Source organism: Lissotriton vulgaris, chromosome 1_1 (assembly GCF_964263255.1).
Source record: "Lissotriton vulgaris chromosome 1_1, aLisVul1.2, whole genome shotgun sequence".
Classification (NCBI taxonomy): domain Eukaryota; kingdom Metazoa; phylum Chordata; class Amphibia; order Caudata; family Salamandridae; genus Lissotriton; species Lissotriton vulgaris.
The window spans coordinates 1353646980-1353663079 of record NC_141685.1 but is presented as its reverse complement, the minus strand read 5'-3'; positions in this window follow the sequence as shown (position 1 = coordinate 1353663079).

Below are 16100 nucleotides of genomic sequence, written 5' to 3'. Positions count from 1 at the left end.
ATCTGTGCATAGATCGCCGCATAGTGTTGGGTCCGGATGATTGCACATTGTTGTCCTGGAAGAGTCTTCGAAGTATCACGAGATAGGTGGCTCCTCCCCTGGACTACAGTGCGCATGGGCATCCTTTCCATCCTCAGATTTTTTTTTCCGCCATTGGGTTCGGATGTAGTTTTCTTTACTCCAGTTCGGAAACTTTTCTAAAGGCCTTCGGGGTCGTCGGTATTGTTATTTCGATCGGTGCTGAGTTCTTTGTTCCAGTTCTTCTACAGCAAGACGTCGAAGAGAGCTGCGTGGCCTTTTCGACACAAGAGGCCCGATCGTCGATGAAACGGAGCCCGTTCAAACGATGCTAAGTACCCGCACATCGATGTACACCCAGTGTGCAACAAGTGCTTATCACCGGAGCACAATGAGGCCAACTGTCTAGCTTGTGCTCAATTCAGGTCGAAGAAGACGCTTAGGCTCTGACGCGCAGCGAGGCAGACGATGGCGAAGCCAGCGCCCGACCCTGTGAATATCTTTGATGAAGAAGACGATGAGGTCGTCGAGACTGAGGATCCAGAACAGCAGTCGGATCCTGGTTCGGAGCATGGCTCCACCTATTATAAAGACGACGAAGAGGACGTCGACGATGAAAACGTCGTCGAGGTAAGGGACGACGTATCGCCCATCGGAGCCGTAGATGACGACTCGAGCGATGAACCAGGCCCGACAGTGGTTACGGGGCCCAGAACAGACACTGAAAGGCTTCCAAGGGCTCAGGTCGAGGCATCGCCAGAAGGCCTTAGCCAAGATCATGACGAACATTCTATAGCCCCGCATCTCGGCCCGGCTAAGAATATATCAAACAAGCCATCGGTCGAACTACTTAAAGCAAAACCGAAAGCCATCGAGCCGAAACCAAAACTGCTGAAGACAGTCTTCGGGTCGAAGATTTCGAACCCATCGGATTCGACGAAGAAAAGAAGTGTCGACGACCCTGCAGGGTCACAAATAAAGGGTGTTGAACCGAAGGTCGGTGCGCTGAAATCTATCACTAAAGTCAAGCATGTCGAACCGACGAGGTAGACGTCGACGGACAGCGACACAAACAAGGGACTCGAGTCTCGGAAGGTTCTCGATCCGAAGCAACGAGAGGACAAGCCACAGCTCGTCAAAGGCCTCACGCCGAAATCCAAAAGCGGCTCGAAGGAGCAAGTCGAGGCAGAAGAGCGCGCCTCCCACGCAACAGGCGCCTAAGTCGACGCAGGGCCAAAAACACATTGGCGAAAAGGCAAAGTCGGTCGGACCTATATCGACGCCGGCCCCGAAGAAGGTCAGTCTGTCTAAAGATACTATGCCACAGATAAAATTCGGACTGCCCCCAAGTGCACGCCCTAACGCGCTCGATCCGAAAACCGGAATCGAACCACCCAAGAAGGTGTCGATGGCAAAGAGGAGTCATTCTCTAGTAGAGGACATTGTGTACCAAAAGCCCTCCTATGATGAGCAGTCGAAGCTACATATCGACTCCGACTCTGGCAGATTTACTATTTATCAAAGGAAAATCAGGTCTGAAAATCCTCTTGAATCATATGAAATCCCACTCAAAAAGAAAAGGGATTCTTCTACATCGCCTGTCCTTTTTGAGACTGTAAGGTACCATGGCCAAGACACTTCTGCATACTCACCCACACGTACTAATGAGGATATGGGGTATGACTATGATGAACAATATAATTACCCTGCGGAGACAGATCAGGATGACCAGACTCAAGCCTGGACAGACCCTGTTGACCCGGGGGAGTCACAGACTATTCCTGACACTCCTTCTTATCCTATCAAAACTTCGCCAACAGAGGATACAGCTGCGTTTAACGCATTAATAGAAAAGGCAGCACAGAATCATGATGTGGAAATGCATGCTGACCCAATTGAAGACAACTTCCTATTTGACACTTTCTCCACTTCAGAGAAATCACTTAAGACATTGCCAATGCTGAAAGGTGTCCTTAAACACGCAGGAGACATTTTCAAGGAAACCACAAGAGCAAGGGTTGTTAATCCCAGAATTGAAAGAAAATACAGACCGGCGCCTGTGGACCCTACATATATTAAGGGACAGCTGCAGCTGCCATTGGACTCTTTGGTGGTTTCAAATGCTCGTAAGCGTGCCAACTCACAAACTACTGGTGATGCTCCTCCTCCAGACAAGGAGCCTAAAATATTAGAAGCTTCTGGAAAAAGGGTAGCTGCCCTATTAGCCAGATACGATAGGGCGCATTATGACACACTAGAGCAACTGCTACATTTGCCTGATGTCTACAAGGAGGGAGCAGAAACATTGATACAAGAAGGGAAACTCATATCCAACGCATCCATTAAATGTGCGTGGACGCAGCAGACACCACAGCCAGGGCCATTAACACAAGTGTCATGCTCAGGAGGCATGCTTGGTTACGCATCTCTGGGTTCAAACCTGAGATTCAAACCACATTATTGAATCGGCCTGTGAACCCTGATTTTTTTATTTGGTCCTGATATGGACACAATATTAGAGAAAATTAAAATGGACACAGAGACAGCCAAGTCTATGGGTGCCCTGCAGTCACAACAATTCAGAGGAGGCTCCTTTCGTCGCTCCGGTAACAGAGGAGCTACACGAGGCCAGGCATCCCAGCAGACTCCATACAATAAAGGGAGCACGCAAACCACCTATAATAAGAACAATAGAGGTGGATACTGTGGCAATAGCAGCAAAGGCAGAGGACGAGGGAATAACAACACCAGATTCTCCGCCAATACTAAACAGTGACGTCTTGTCACTGCCCCCGGACCATGTAACACCTGTCGGGGGAAGATTACAACAGTTCCTGCCAGTCTGGGAGAGCATTACCACAGGCAGGTGGGTGAGACAACTTATCCAGTACGGCTATTGTCTAGAGCTAACCTCAACTCCACCCAACATACCCCCAAGACACTGTCCTATGTCCGCAGAGCACATACACTTATTGCAGCAAGAAGTCATCAGCATGCTGCAAAAAGGGGCCATAGAGTTCGTCCCTATACAGCAACAGGGTACAGGGGGTATACTCGCTGTACTTCTTAATCCCCAAAAAGGACGGGTCTCTCAGGCCAATACTGGACCTCAGGCCCCTAAACCAATACATCGTATTGCCAGAACATTTTCACATGCTCACTTTATAGCAGGTCCTACCATTGCTCAGTCAGGGAGATTTCCTCGCAACACTAGACCTAAAAGACGCATATTTCCACATACTGATGCATCCGGCACACAGGAAATACCTCAGGTTTACCGTACAGAATCAGCACTACCAGTTCAAGGTCCTGTCTTTCGGGGTGACAACCGCCACCAGAATGTTTACCAAGTGCCTACCTACGGAGAAACCATATTCACGTCTACCCCTATCTGGACAACTGGCTTATCCAAGCAACTCGAGCTCGGCGGGGACGGGTAGGTCACGCAGCGAGGATACAGGCATGCTGAGCCTCACCCAATGGGCTCGCCCCTGATATCTAATCCCGCCGACCCTCATGTGGCATGTATTCCCTGACCTTTTGGCATAGGATACCCCACAGAGGTAACACACACCACATACATGACACGAGCATGTTCCCCTCTTCTCACTTGTTATAAGGTCCTGATGAATCGCGGGTAACTTGACCCACTGCGAGAAACATGTCGACCACTTATGACCTCTAGTCTTCACTAGTGTCACTCAACCTAATTTGTTGACACCTAGTAAGCTAGCCCCACGTTTTAATTGCAGCCACGGGACCCCCAGAATAAAGTGAATTCCGGTACCCCCAGCTACATTTTAGCAATCATCCCATCATCACACACCGTCCTGCCCACACACCCCCACTTCACCATAAGGCTGTTGGATAAAAGATCTCCGCCAAAGAGCCCCTCTCGAGGTGAGCCCGTCGGGGATTGCACCGCCTCCCCGACGAGGAGCAAACGCCGATGATGAAGCATGACATCCTTCGGGGTGTGTGAGGCAAATACATCCAACATAATGGATGCCCCAAGGTGCCATTCAAACACCTTTGGTCATGCCAGTTAAACTTTTCCCTTTTTCTACATAGGAACAGTACAGCAATCTTCCTCTTGCATCCCTTAGCCAAGCAAAGTCAGCCCAGCAGTGTGCCAGCCACATGTCCCGCACTATTCACCTCCTACACAGCCTCGGATTCTCGTTAAACTACACAAAGTCTCATCTCCAACCCGCCCACGTACAACAGTACCTAGGAGCGACAATAGACACTCTGGCAGCAAAGGCACAGCCAAACTCAGCAAGAATCAACAGCATTCAATTACTGATTCAGAGATTCAGACCCCAACACTCCCTCCCAGCGCGGGTGTTTATGCAGTTGATAGACATGATGGCCTCCTGCATCTTCATAGTCCCTCACCCGAGACTACACATGCGTACGCTTCAGGAGTGCTTAGCACGGCAGTGGAACCAGGCTCAAGGACAATTAACCCCTTCGCTGCTAGGCCTTTTCCCCTCCTGTGCTAAGACCTTTTTTGGCGATTTGGGGTAGTGCGCGCTTAGGCCCTTGTAACGTTTTGACAACATAAGGTATCCACGCCAAATTTGCGTCCTTTTCTTCCAACATCATGTGGATTCTAAAGGCGCCCAGGGTTTGTGGATTGCCTTGGAGGGGTCCCAGAAATTAACCAAAATATAGTGTTTTTTTTGTTTTTTTCAGAAAAATGGGAAAAACGGGCTGCAAATGAAAGACTCTGGGTTTTTCCCTGAAAATGTTATCAAAAAAGGGTTTGTGGGGCTGAAATCTCCATTTTCTCAGCTTTTAGTAAATGACAGTCTTTTGTCAGAGAACCGACATTTTTCACACAGTTTTGGCATTTTTTTGGGACATAGCCTATTTTTGCTATTTTTAGAGCTTTCCACCTCCTTCCAGTTAATGGTAGAAATGAGTTTCAAAGCAATAATGGATCCTAGAAAGCTGTACATTTTCGAAAAGTAGACAAAATTCTGAATTCAGAAAGGGGTCATTTGTCTAAATCCATGAAGGTTTCTTTATAGAAACTAACAGTTAAATATTGGAATAATTGAAAATTTGTTGAAAAAAACAGCCTTTTGTCTCAACGTTTTCACCTATAACTTTTTCTAATTTTGACAGCTCTTGGAAAGCAATATACCGTTACATCCGTTAGACCTTCTTGGTTGTGGGGATATATAGGACTTGTAGTTTTACCAAGAACCCGACGAACCCAGATCCAAAAACTGAGCAGAACTTGCAATGGTATTTTTTCATTTACTTGGTATAGAGCACTTTGTCTTGGAAAATGTATACATGGAAAAATCTGTATGAAAGACACCTATGTATTTCAGAATTGGGCATAAATTATAGAGTTCAGAAACAGTATATAACTGCTAATTTTCAAAATTGGGAATACTCATACTAGCATGAGAATTATTGGTCATTTTTCAAAAAAAAAATTTTTTTACACAATGTCTTTCATTGAAAGGGAGAAATGCGCGAATGCTCAATTGGTAATAACAGTTGATTTACAAATCTGAATTACCCCAAGTCTCCCGATAAAAACGGTACCTCACTTGTGTGGGTCGGCCTTGTGCCTGCGACAGGAAACGGCGCAAAATGCAATGTGGTGACACCTAAATTTTGCAGTTACAAATTGACCCTTTTTTAGCAAAGTGCCTACCTGTAGTTTTTTCACCCTAGCTCTGCCGGCACCTAGGGAAACCTAGCAAACTTATACATTTTTGAAAAGTAGACACCCAGGGGAATTCAGGATGGGGTGACTCGACTGCCTACCACCAGGTCTTGTTACCCAGAATCCCTTGCAAAGCTAAGAATTTGACCAAAAAAAACACATTTTCCTCACATTTCTGTGGAGGAAAGTTCTGGAATCTGCGTGGATCAACAAATTTCCACCCACCCAGTGTTTCCCCAGGTCTCCCGAAAAAAATGGTACCTCACTTGCCTGGGTAGGCATAGTGGCTGCGACACGAAACAGCGCAAAACGCAACGTGGTTGCACCTCAATTTCCCAGTGAAATCTTGCGCTCTTTGGACAAAGAGACTACCTTTTGTTTTTGCGCCCTAGCTCTGCCAGCACCTAGGGAAACCTAGCAAACCTATACATTTTTGAAAACTAGACACACAGGGGAATTCAGGATGGGGTGACTCGTGTGCCTACCCCCAGGTTTTGTTACCCAGAATCCCTTGCAAAGCTAAGATTTTGACAAAAAAAACACATTTTCCTAACATTTCTGTGGTGGAAAGTTCTGGAATCTGCGTGGATCAACAAATTTCCACCCACCCAGCGTTCCCCCTGGTCTCCCGAAAACAATGGTACCTCACTTGCGTGGGTAGGCATAGTGGCTGAGACACGAAACAGCGCAAAACGCAACGTGGTTGAACCTCAATTTCCCAGTGAAATCTTGCGCTCTTTGGACAAAGAGACTACCTTTTGTTTTTGCGCCCTAGCTCTGCCAGCACCTAGGGAAACCTAGCAAACCTATACATTTTTTAAAACTAGACACACAGGGGAATTCAGGATGGGGTGACTCGTCTGCCTACCCCCAGGTTTTGTTACCCAGAATCCCTTGCAAAGCTAAGATTTTGACAAAAAAAACACATTTTCCTAACATTTCTATGGTGGAAAGTTCTGGAATCTGCGTGGATCAACAACTTTCCACCCACCCAGCGTTCCCCCAGGTCTCCCGAAAACCATGGTGCCTCACTTGCGTGGGTAGGCATAGTGGCTGCGACATGAAACAGCGCAAAACGCAACATGGTCGCACCTCAATTTCCCAGTAAAATTTTGCACTTTTTGGACAAAAAGACTACCTTTTGTTTTTGCACTCTAGCTCTGCCAGCACCTAAGGAAACCTAGCAAACCTTTACATTTTTGAAAAGTAGACACCCAGGGGAATTCAGGATGGGGTGACTCCTCTGCCTACCCTCAGGTTTTGTTACCCAGAATCCCTTGCAAAGCTAAGATTTTGGGAAAAAAAAGCACATTTTCCTAACATTTCTGTGGTGGAAAGTTCTGGAATCTGCGTGGATCAACAAATTTCCACCCACCCAGCGTTCCCTCAGGTCTCCCGAAAAAAATGGTACCTCACTTGCGTGGGTAGGCATAGTGGCTGCGACAGGAAACAGCGCAAAACGCAACATGGTCGCACCTCAATTTCCCAGTAAAATGTTGCACTTTTTGGACAAAAAGACTACCTTTTGTTTTTGCGCCCTAGCTCTGCTAGCACCTAAGGAAACCTAGCAAACCTATACATTTCTGAAAACTAGACACCCAGGGGAATTCAGGATGGGGTGACTCCTCTGCCTACCCTCAGGTTTTGTTACCCAGAATCCCTTGCAAAGCTAAGATTTTGACAAAAAAAACACATTTTCCTAAAATTTCTGTGGTGGAAAGTTCTGGAATCTGCGTGGATTAACAAATTTCCACCCACCCAGCGTTCCCCCAGGTCTCGCGGAAAAAACGGTACCTCACTTGCGTGGGTAGGCATAGTGGCTGCAACATGAAACAGCGCAAAACACAACATGGTTGCACCTCAATTTCCCAGTAAAATTTTGCACTTTTTGGACAAAAAGACTACCTTTTGTTTTTGCGCCCTAGCTCTGCCAGCACCTAAGGAAACCTAGCAAACCTATACATTTTTGAAAACTAGACACACAGGGGAATTCAGGATGGGGTGACTCGTCTGCCTACCCCCAGGTTTTGTTACCCAGAATCCCTTGCAAAGCTAAGATTTTGACAAAAAAAACACATTTCCCTAACATTTCTGTGGTGGAAAGTTTTGGAATCTGCGTGGATCAACAAATTTCCACCCACCCAGCGTTCCCCCAGGTCTCCCGAAAAAAATGGAACCTCACTTGCGTGGGTAGGCATAGTGGCTGCGACATAAAACAGCGCAAAACGCAACATGGTCGCACCTCAATTTCCCAGTAAAATTTCACACTTTTTGGACAAAAAGACTACCTTTTGTTTTTGCGCCCTAGCTCTGCTAGCACCTAAGGAAACCTAGCAAACCTATACATTTTTGAAAACTAGACACCCAGTGGAATTCAGGATGGGGTGACCCGTCTGCCTACCCCCAGGTTTTGTTACCCAGAATCCCTTGCAAAGCTAAGATTTTGACAAAAAAAACACATTTCCCTAACATTTCTGTGGTGGAAAGTTCTGGAATCTGCGTGGATCAACAAATTTCCACCCACCCAGCATTCCCCCAGGTCTCCCGAAAAAAATGGTACCTCACTTGCGTGGGTAGGCATAGTGGCTGCGACATGAAACAGCGCAAAACGCAACATGGTCGCACCTCAATTTCCGAGTAAAATTTCACACTTTTTGGACAAAAAGACTACCTTTTGTTTTTGCGCCCTGGCTCTGCCAGCACCTAAGGAAACCTAGCAAACCTATACATTTCTGAAAACTAGACACACAGGGGAATTCAGGATGGGGTGACTCGTCTGCCTACCCCCAGGTTTTGTTACCCAGAATCCCTTGCAAAGCTAAGATTTTGACAAAAAAAACACATTTCCCTAACATTTCTGTGGTGGAAAGTTCTGGAATCTGCGTGGATCAACAAATTTCCACCCACCCAGCGTTCCCCCAGGTCTCCCGAAAAAAATGGTACCTCACTTGCGTGGGTAGGCATAGTGGCTGCGACATGAAACAGCGCAAAACGCAACATGGTCGCACCTCAATTTCCCAGTAAAATTTTGCACTTTTTGGACAAAAAGACTACCTTTTGTTTTTGCGCTCTAGCTCTGCCAGCACCTTAGGAAACCTAGCAAACTTATACATTTTTGAAAAGTAGACACCATGGGGAATTCAGGATGGGGTGACTCGACTGCCTACCACCAGGTCTTGTTACCCAGAATCCCTTGCAAAGCTAAGAATTTGACCAAAAAAAACACATTTTCCTCACATTTCTGTGGAGGAAAGTTCTGGAATCTGCGTGGATCAACAAATTTCCACCCACCCAGTGTTTCCCCAGGTCTCCCGAAAAAAATGGTACCTCACTTGCCTGGGTAGGCATAGTGGCTGCGACACGAAACAGCGCAAAACGCAACGTGGTTGCACCTCAATTTCCCAGTGAAATCTTGCGCTCTTTGGACAAAGATACTACCTTTAGTTTTTGCGCCCTAGCTCTGCCAGCACCTAGGGAAACCTAGCAAACCTATAAATTTTTTAAAACTAGACACACAGGGGAATTCAGGATGGGGTGACTCGTGTGCCTACCCCCAGGTTTTGTTACCCAGAATCCCTTGCAAAGCTAAGATTTTGACCAAAAAAAACACATTTTCCTAACATTTCTGTGGTGGAAAGTTCTGGAATCTGCGTGGATCAACAAATTTCCACCCACCCAGCGTTCCCCCAGGTCTCCCGAAAAAAATGGTACCTCACTTGCGTGGGTAGGCATAGTGGCTGCGACATGAAACAGCGCAAAACGCAACATGGTCGCACCTCAATTTCCCAGTAAAATTTTGCACTTTTTGGACAAAAAGACTACCTCTTGTTTTTGCGCTCTAGCTCTGCCAGCACCTTAGGAAACCTAGCAAACCTATACATTTTTGAAAAGTAGACACCCAGGGGAATTCAGGATGGGGTGACTCCTCTGCCTACCCTCAGGTTTTGTTACCCAGAATCCCTTGCAAAGCTAAGATTTTGACAAAAAACAAACCACATTTCCCTAACATTTCTGTGGTGGAACGTTCTGGAATCTGCGTGGATCAACAAATTTCCACCCACCCAGCGTTCCCCCAGGTTTCCTGGAAAAAATGGTACCTCACTTGCGTGGGTAGGCATAGTGGCTGCAACAGGAAATGGTTCAAATGGTATGGCTTGCATGGATCCTCCAACGTTCCTTTACCCAGAATCCCTTGCAAACCTCAATTTTAGCTAAAAAAAATCCGTTTTTTCACTTTTTTGCATGGGAAAGCGTGGCATCACTGGGCTCACACAAATTTCCTCCCACCCAGCGTTCCCCCAGGTCTCCCGATAAAAATGGTACCTCACTTGAGTGGGTAGGCATAGTGGCTGCAACAGGAAACGGTTCAAATTGTACGGTGGTGAATTTACAATACCCAAATGCAAAACAACCTTGATTTTTGGGGGGGGGGCACCTGAGTCTTTGGCCCGGGGCTCGGTGGTATTCTTTGGAAACTACCAAACCCAAACAGTTCTGAAAAGTAGACACCCGGGGGAGTCCAGGGAGGTATGGCATGCGTAGGTCCCCCAATGTTTTCCTACCCAGAACTCCTTGCAAACCTTAAAATTAGGTAAAAATATCACTTTTCCAAACTTTTTTGCGTGGGATCTCCGTGCCGGCAAAAATGTCCTACCACCCAGCGTTCCCCTTGTTCTCCCGAGTAAAAGGATACCTCACTTGTGTGGGTGCCCCAAAGCAGAACAGTCCGAAAATGAATTTTGAAAAAGTAGTATTTGAGTTTTACAAATTAAGCCCCCCTGCCTTAGACACAGGCCTTTGGCCCACCCACACAAGTGAGGTATCATTTTACTCGGGAGAGCAAGGGGAACGCTGGGTGGTAGGACATTTGTGCCGACACGGAGATCCCACGCCAAAAAGTATGGATAACTGGTTTTTTTACCTAAATTCATGGTTTGCAGGGATTTCTGGGTAGGAAAACATTGGGGGACCCACGCATGCCATACCTCCCTGGACTCCCCCGGGTGTCTAGTTTTCAGAACTGTTTGGGTTTGGTAGTTTCCAAAGATGCCCGCCGAGCCCCGGTCCAAAAACTCAATCCTACCCCCCAAAAAAGAAGGTAATGTTGCTATTGGTTATTGTAATTTTTCCACCGTACGATTTGGACCGTTTCCTGTTGCAGCCACTATGCCTACCCACGCAAGTGAGGTACCATTTTTATCGGGAGACCTGGGGTAACGCTGGGTGGGAGGAAATTTGTGTGAGCCCAGTGATGCCACGCTTTCCCACGCATAAAAAGTGTGAAAAAACTGATTTTTCCAGCAAAAATTGAGGTTTGCAAGGGATTCTGGGTAAAGGAACGTTGGAGGATCCATGCAAGCCATACCTCCTTGGAAGCCCCCGGGTGTCTACTTTTCAGAAATGTATGGGTTTGGTAGGTTTCCCTAGATGGCCGTCTAGTACAGGGCCAAAAACCCAGGTAACCCCTCTTGCAAAAGCTGGCGGTATTGACATTCAATACAACCAGCTTTTGCAAGAGGGGTTACCTGGGTTTTTGGCCCCGTGCTAGACGGCCATCTAGGGAAACCTACCAAACCCATACTTTTCTGAAAGGTAGACACCCGGGGGCTTCCAAGGAGGTATGGCTTGCATGGATCCTCCAACGTTCCTTTACCCAGAATCCCTTGCAAACCTCAATTTTAGCTAAAAAAAATCCGTTTTTTCACTTTTTTGCATGGGAAAGCGTGGCATCACTGGGCTCACACAAATTTCCTCCCACCCAGCGTTCCCCCAGGTCTCCCGATAAAAATGGTACCTCACTTGAGTGGGTAGGCATAGTGGCTGCAACAGGAAACGGTTCAAATTGTACGGTGGTGAATTTACAATACCCAAATGCAAAACAACCTTGATTTTTGGGGGGGGGCACCTGAGTCTTTGGCCCGGGGCTCGGTGGTATTCTTTGGAAACTACCAAACCCAAACAGTTCTGAAAAGTAGACACCCGGGGGAGTCCAGGGAGGTATGGCATGCGTAGGTCCCCCAATGTTTTCCTACCCAGAACTCCTTGCAAACCTTAAAATTAGGTAAAAATATCACTTTTCCAAACTTTTTTCCGTGGGATCTCCGTGCCGGCAAAAATGTCCTACCACCCAGCGTTCCCCTTGTTCTCCCGAGTAAAAGGATACCTCACTTGTGTGGGTGCCCCAAAGCAGAACAGTCCGAAAATGAATTTTGAAAAAGTAGTATTTGAGTTTTACAAATTAAGCCCCCCTGCCTTAGACACAGGCCTTTGGTCCATCCACACAAGTGAGGTATCATTTTACTCGGGAGAACAAGGGGAACGCTGGGTGGTAGGACATTTGTGCCGACACGGATATCCCAGGCAAAAAAGTATGGATAACTGTTTTTTTAACCTAAATTCATGGTTTGCAGGGATTTCTGGGTAGGAAAACATTGGGGGACCCACGCATGCCATACCTCCCTGGACTCCCCCGGGTGTCTAGTTTTCAGAACTGTTTGGGTTTGGTAGTTTCCAAAGATGCCCGCCGAGCCCCGGTCCAAAACCTCAATCCTCCCCCCCCCCAAAAAGAAGGTAATGTTGCATTTGGTTATTGTAATTTCTCCACCGTACGATTTGGACCGTTTCCTGTTGCAGCCACTATGCCTACCCACGCAAGTGAAGTACCATTTTTATCGGGAGACCTGGGGGAACGCTGGGTGGGAGGAAATTTGTGTGAGCCCAGTGACGCCACGCTTTCCCACGCATAAAAAGTGTGAAAAAAATGATTTTTCCTGCAAAAATTGAGGTTTGCAAGGGATTCTGGGTAAAGGAACGTTGGAGGATCCACGCAAACCATACCTCCTTGGAAGCCCCCGGGTGTCTACTTTTCAGAAATGTATGGGTTTGGTAGGTCTCCCTAGATGGCCGCCTAGCACGGGGCCAAAAACCCAGGTAACCCCTCTTGCAAAAGCTGGCGGTATTGACATTCAATACAACCAGCTTTTGTCGTTGCCTTCCTCACGGAGACCTGGATGAACGCCTCTTCAGCTCCCGACATCGCCATCGCTATCCCAGAGGGCTACAAGATCGTCCGGAGGGACCGAAACGCCAACCAGATGGGAGGAGGCATCGCCATCATCCACAGGAACACCATCCGTCTCACGACCAGCACCGACAACACCCTGACCAGCGCCGAACACCTGCATTTCCAGATCCACACCAACCCGAACACCACCCTCAGAGGCACCCTGATCTACCGACCCCCTGGACCACGCACACAATTCAGCGAGGACATCGCCGACTTCGTCAGCCCGCATGCCCTCCCCTCCGCTGACTACATCCTCCTGGGAGACCTCAACTTCCACCTAGAGAACAACAACGACCGCAACACCAGCACCCTGCTCGACAACCTCGCCAACTTGGGACTCAAGCAACTGGTGTCCACCCCCACCCACCGCGCAGGACACACTCTCGACGCAGTCTTCCCTTCCAGCACAGACATCGACTTCAGCCACGCCACAGAGCTCCAATGGACGGACCACAGCTGCGTCCACTTCACCTTCAAGAGAACGACGACCCACCACCACCAACAACAGGCCGCCCGCAGAAGCTGGAACAAGATCACAGCAGACCAGCTCGCCACCTCCCTGAGCCAGCACCCTCCTGCCAGCTCAGCGAACCCCAGCCAGGCCGCCGACAACCTCACGAAGTGGATCAGCAACTGCGCGGACGAACTCGCCCCACTGAGGACCCCGCCTAGCAGACCCGGCAGCAAGAAGGCGCCATGGTTCACCGACGAACTCAAGAGCTCCAAGAAGAACTGCCGAGCCCTCGAGAAAGTCTGGAGAAAGGAACCGACACCGGACAACAGGACCTCCTTCAAACTTGCCACCCGGAAACACCACCAGCTGATCCGCGCCGCCAAGAAAACAGCATTCAAGGACCGGTTGGACAACAACGCACACAACTGCAAGGAACTCTTCAACATCGTGAAAGAGCTCTCCAACCCCAGCGCAGGAAACAACGACATCACCCCATCGCAAGACCTCTGCAACTCCCTCGCTTCATACTTCCACAACAAGATCGCGGACATACACAACAGCTTCTACAACCAACCAACGCACACCATGACCGACCAACCACCCCCCACCACCACCCTCCACGCCTGGACCCCGATCAGCACCGAAGACACCATCCGCACGATGAACTCCATCCACTCCGGATCACCGACCGACCCCTGCCCTCACCACGTCTTCAACAAGGCCGACGCTGTCATCGCACCCCACCTGCGAGACATCATCAACACATCCTTCGACACCACCATCTTCCCTGAGAGCTGGAAACACGCCGAACTCAGCGCTCTACTCAAGAAACCAACAGCGGACCCCACCGACCTCAAGAACTACCGCCCCATCTCGCTCCTCCCGTTTCCAGCCAAAGTCATCGAGAAGACCGTCAACAAGCAGATGGCCGCCTTCCTCGAGACGAACGGATCCCTCGACCCCTCACAGTCCGGCTTCCGTGCCAATCACAGCACCGAGACCGCCCTCATCGCCGCCACCGATGACATCCGAGCCCTGATGGACAATGGAGAAACAGCGGCCCTCATCCTCCTAGACCTCTCCGCGGCATTCGACACGGTCTGCCACCGCACCCTAGTACGGCGCCTCAGCAACATCGGAATCCAGGACAAGGCGCTGGAATGGATCATCTCCTTCCTCAACGGAAGAACACAGAGAGTCCGCCTACCACCGTTCAAGTCAGAGGCCTCCGAAGTCATCTGCGGCGTCCCTCAAGGATCATCTCTGAGCCCCACCCTCTTCAACGTCTACATGAGCCCCCTCGCGGCCATCGTACGCAAACACAACCTCAGCATAATCTCCTACGCCGACGACACCCAGCTGATCCTCTCCCTGACCAACGACCCCACCGCCGCCAGAGCCAACCTGCACGAAGGTATGAAAGAGGTAGCCGAGTGGATGACGACCAGCCGCCTGAAACTGAACTCGGACAAGACGGAGGTCCTCATCCTGGGCCCCTCACCCTCCGCCTGGGACGACTCCTGGTGGCCTCCCGCCCTGGGCACCGCACCCAAACCGACAGACCATGCACGCAACCTGGGCTTCATCCTGGACTCCTCCCTCTCCATGACCAGGCAAGTCAACAACGTCTCCTCGGCGTGCTTCAACATCCTACGCATGCTACGGAAGATCTTCTGGTGGATCCCCACCGAGACCAGGAAGACCGTCACCCAGGCCCTCGTCACCAGCCGACTGGACTACGGCAACGCCCTCTACGCCGGTACCACCGCCAAGCTCCAGAAGAGACTCCAGCGGATCCAGAACGCCTCAGCCAGACTCATCCTCGACATCCCACGAACCAGCCACATCTCCGGACATCTGAGAGACCTTCACTGGCTCCCCGTCAACAAAAGAATCACCTTCCGCCTCCTCACCCACGCACACAAAGCCCTACACGACCAAGGCCCGAGCTACCTCAACAGCCGGATCAACTTCTACGCTCCCAAACGCCACCTCCGATCAGCCAACCACGCCCTCGCCACCGTCCCCCGCATCCGAAGAGCGACTACAGGAGGAAGGTCCTTCTCCTACCTGGCCGCCAAGACCTGGAACTCCCTCCCGACCGACCTGCGCCTGACCCAAGACCACCTCTCCTTCAGGAAGAAGCTGAAGACCTGGCTGTTCGAGCAGTAGCGGCACCTCCCCCCCCCCCCAGCGCCTTGAGACCCTACGGGTATGTAGCGCGCTCTATAAGTGTCACTGATTGATTGATTGAATTTTAGCTAAAAATAAAAATCCGTTTTTTCACACTTTTTTGCATGGGAAAGCGTGGCATCACTGGGCTCACACAAATTTACTCCCACCCAGCGTTCCCCCAGGTCTCCCGATACAAATGGTACCTCACTTGCCTGGGTAGGCATAGTGGCTGAGACACGAAACAGCGCAAAACGCAACGTGGTTGCACCTCAATTTCCCAGTGAAATCTTGCGCTCTTTGGACAAAGAGACTACCTTTTGTTTTTGCGCCCTAGCTCTGCCAGCACCTAGGGAAACCTAGCAAACCTATACATTTTTTAAAACTAGACACACAGGGGAATTCAGGATGGGGTGACTCGTCTGCCTACCCCCAGGTTTTGTTACCCAGAATCCCTTGCAAAGCTAAGATTTTGACAAAAAAAACACATTTTCCTAAAATTTCTGTGGTGGAAAGTTCTGGAATCTGCGTGGATTAACAAATTTCCACCCACCCAGCGTTCCCCCAGGTCTCGCGGAAAAAACGGTACCTCACTTGCGTGGGTAGGCATAGTGGCTGCGACATGAAACAGCGCAAAACACAACATGGTTGCACCTCAATTTCCCAGTAAAATTTTGCACTTTTTGGACAAAAAGACTACC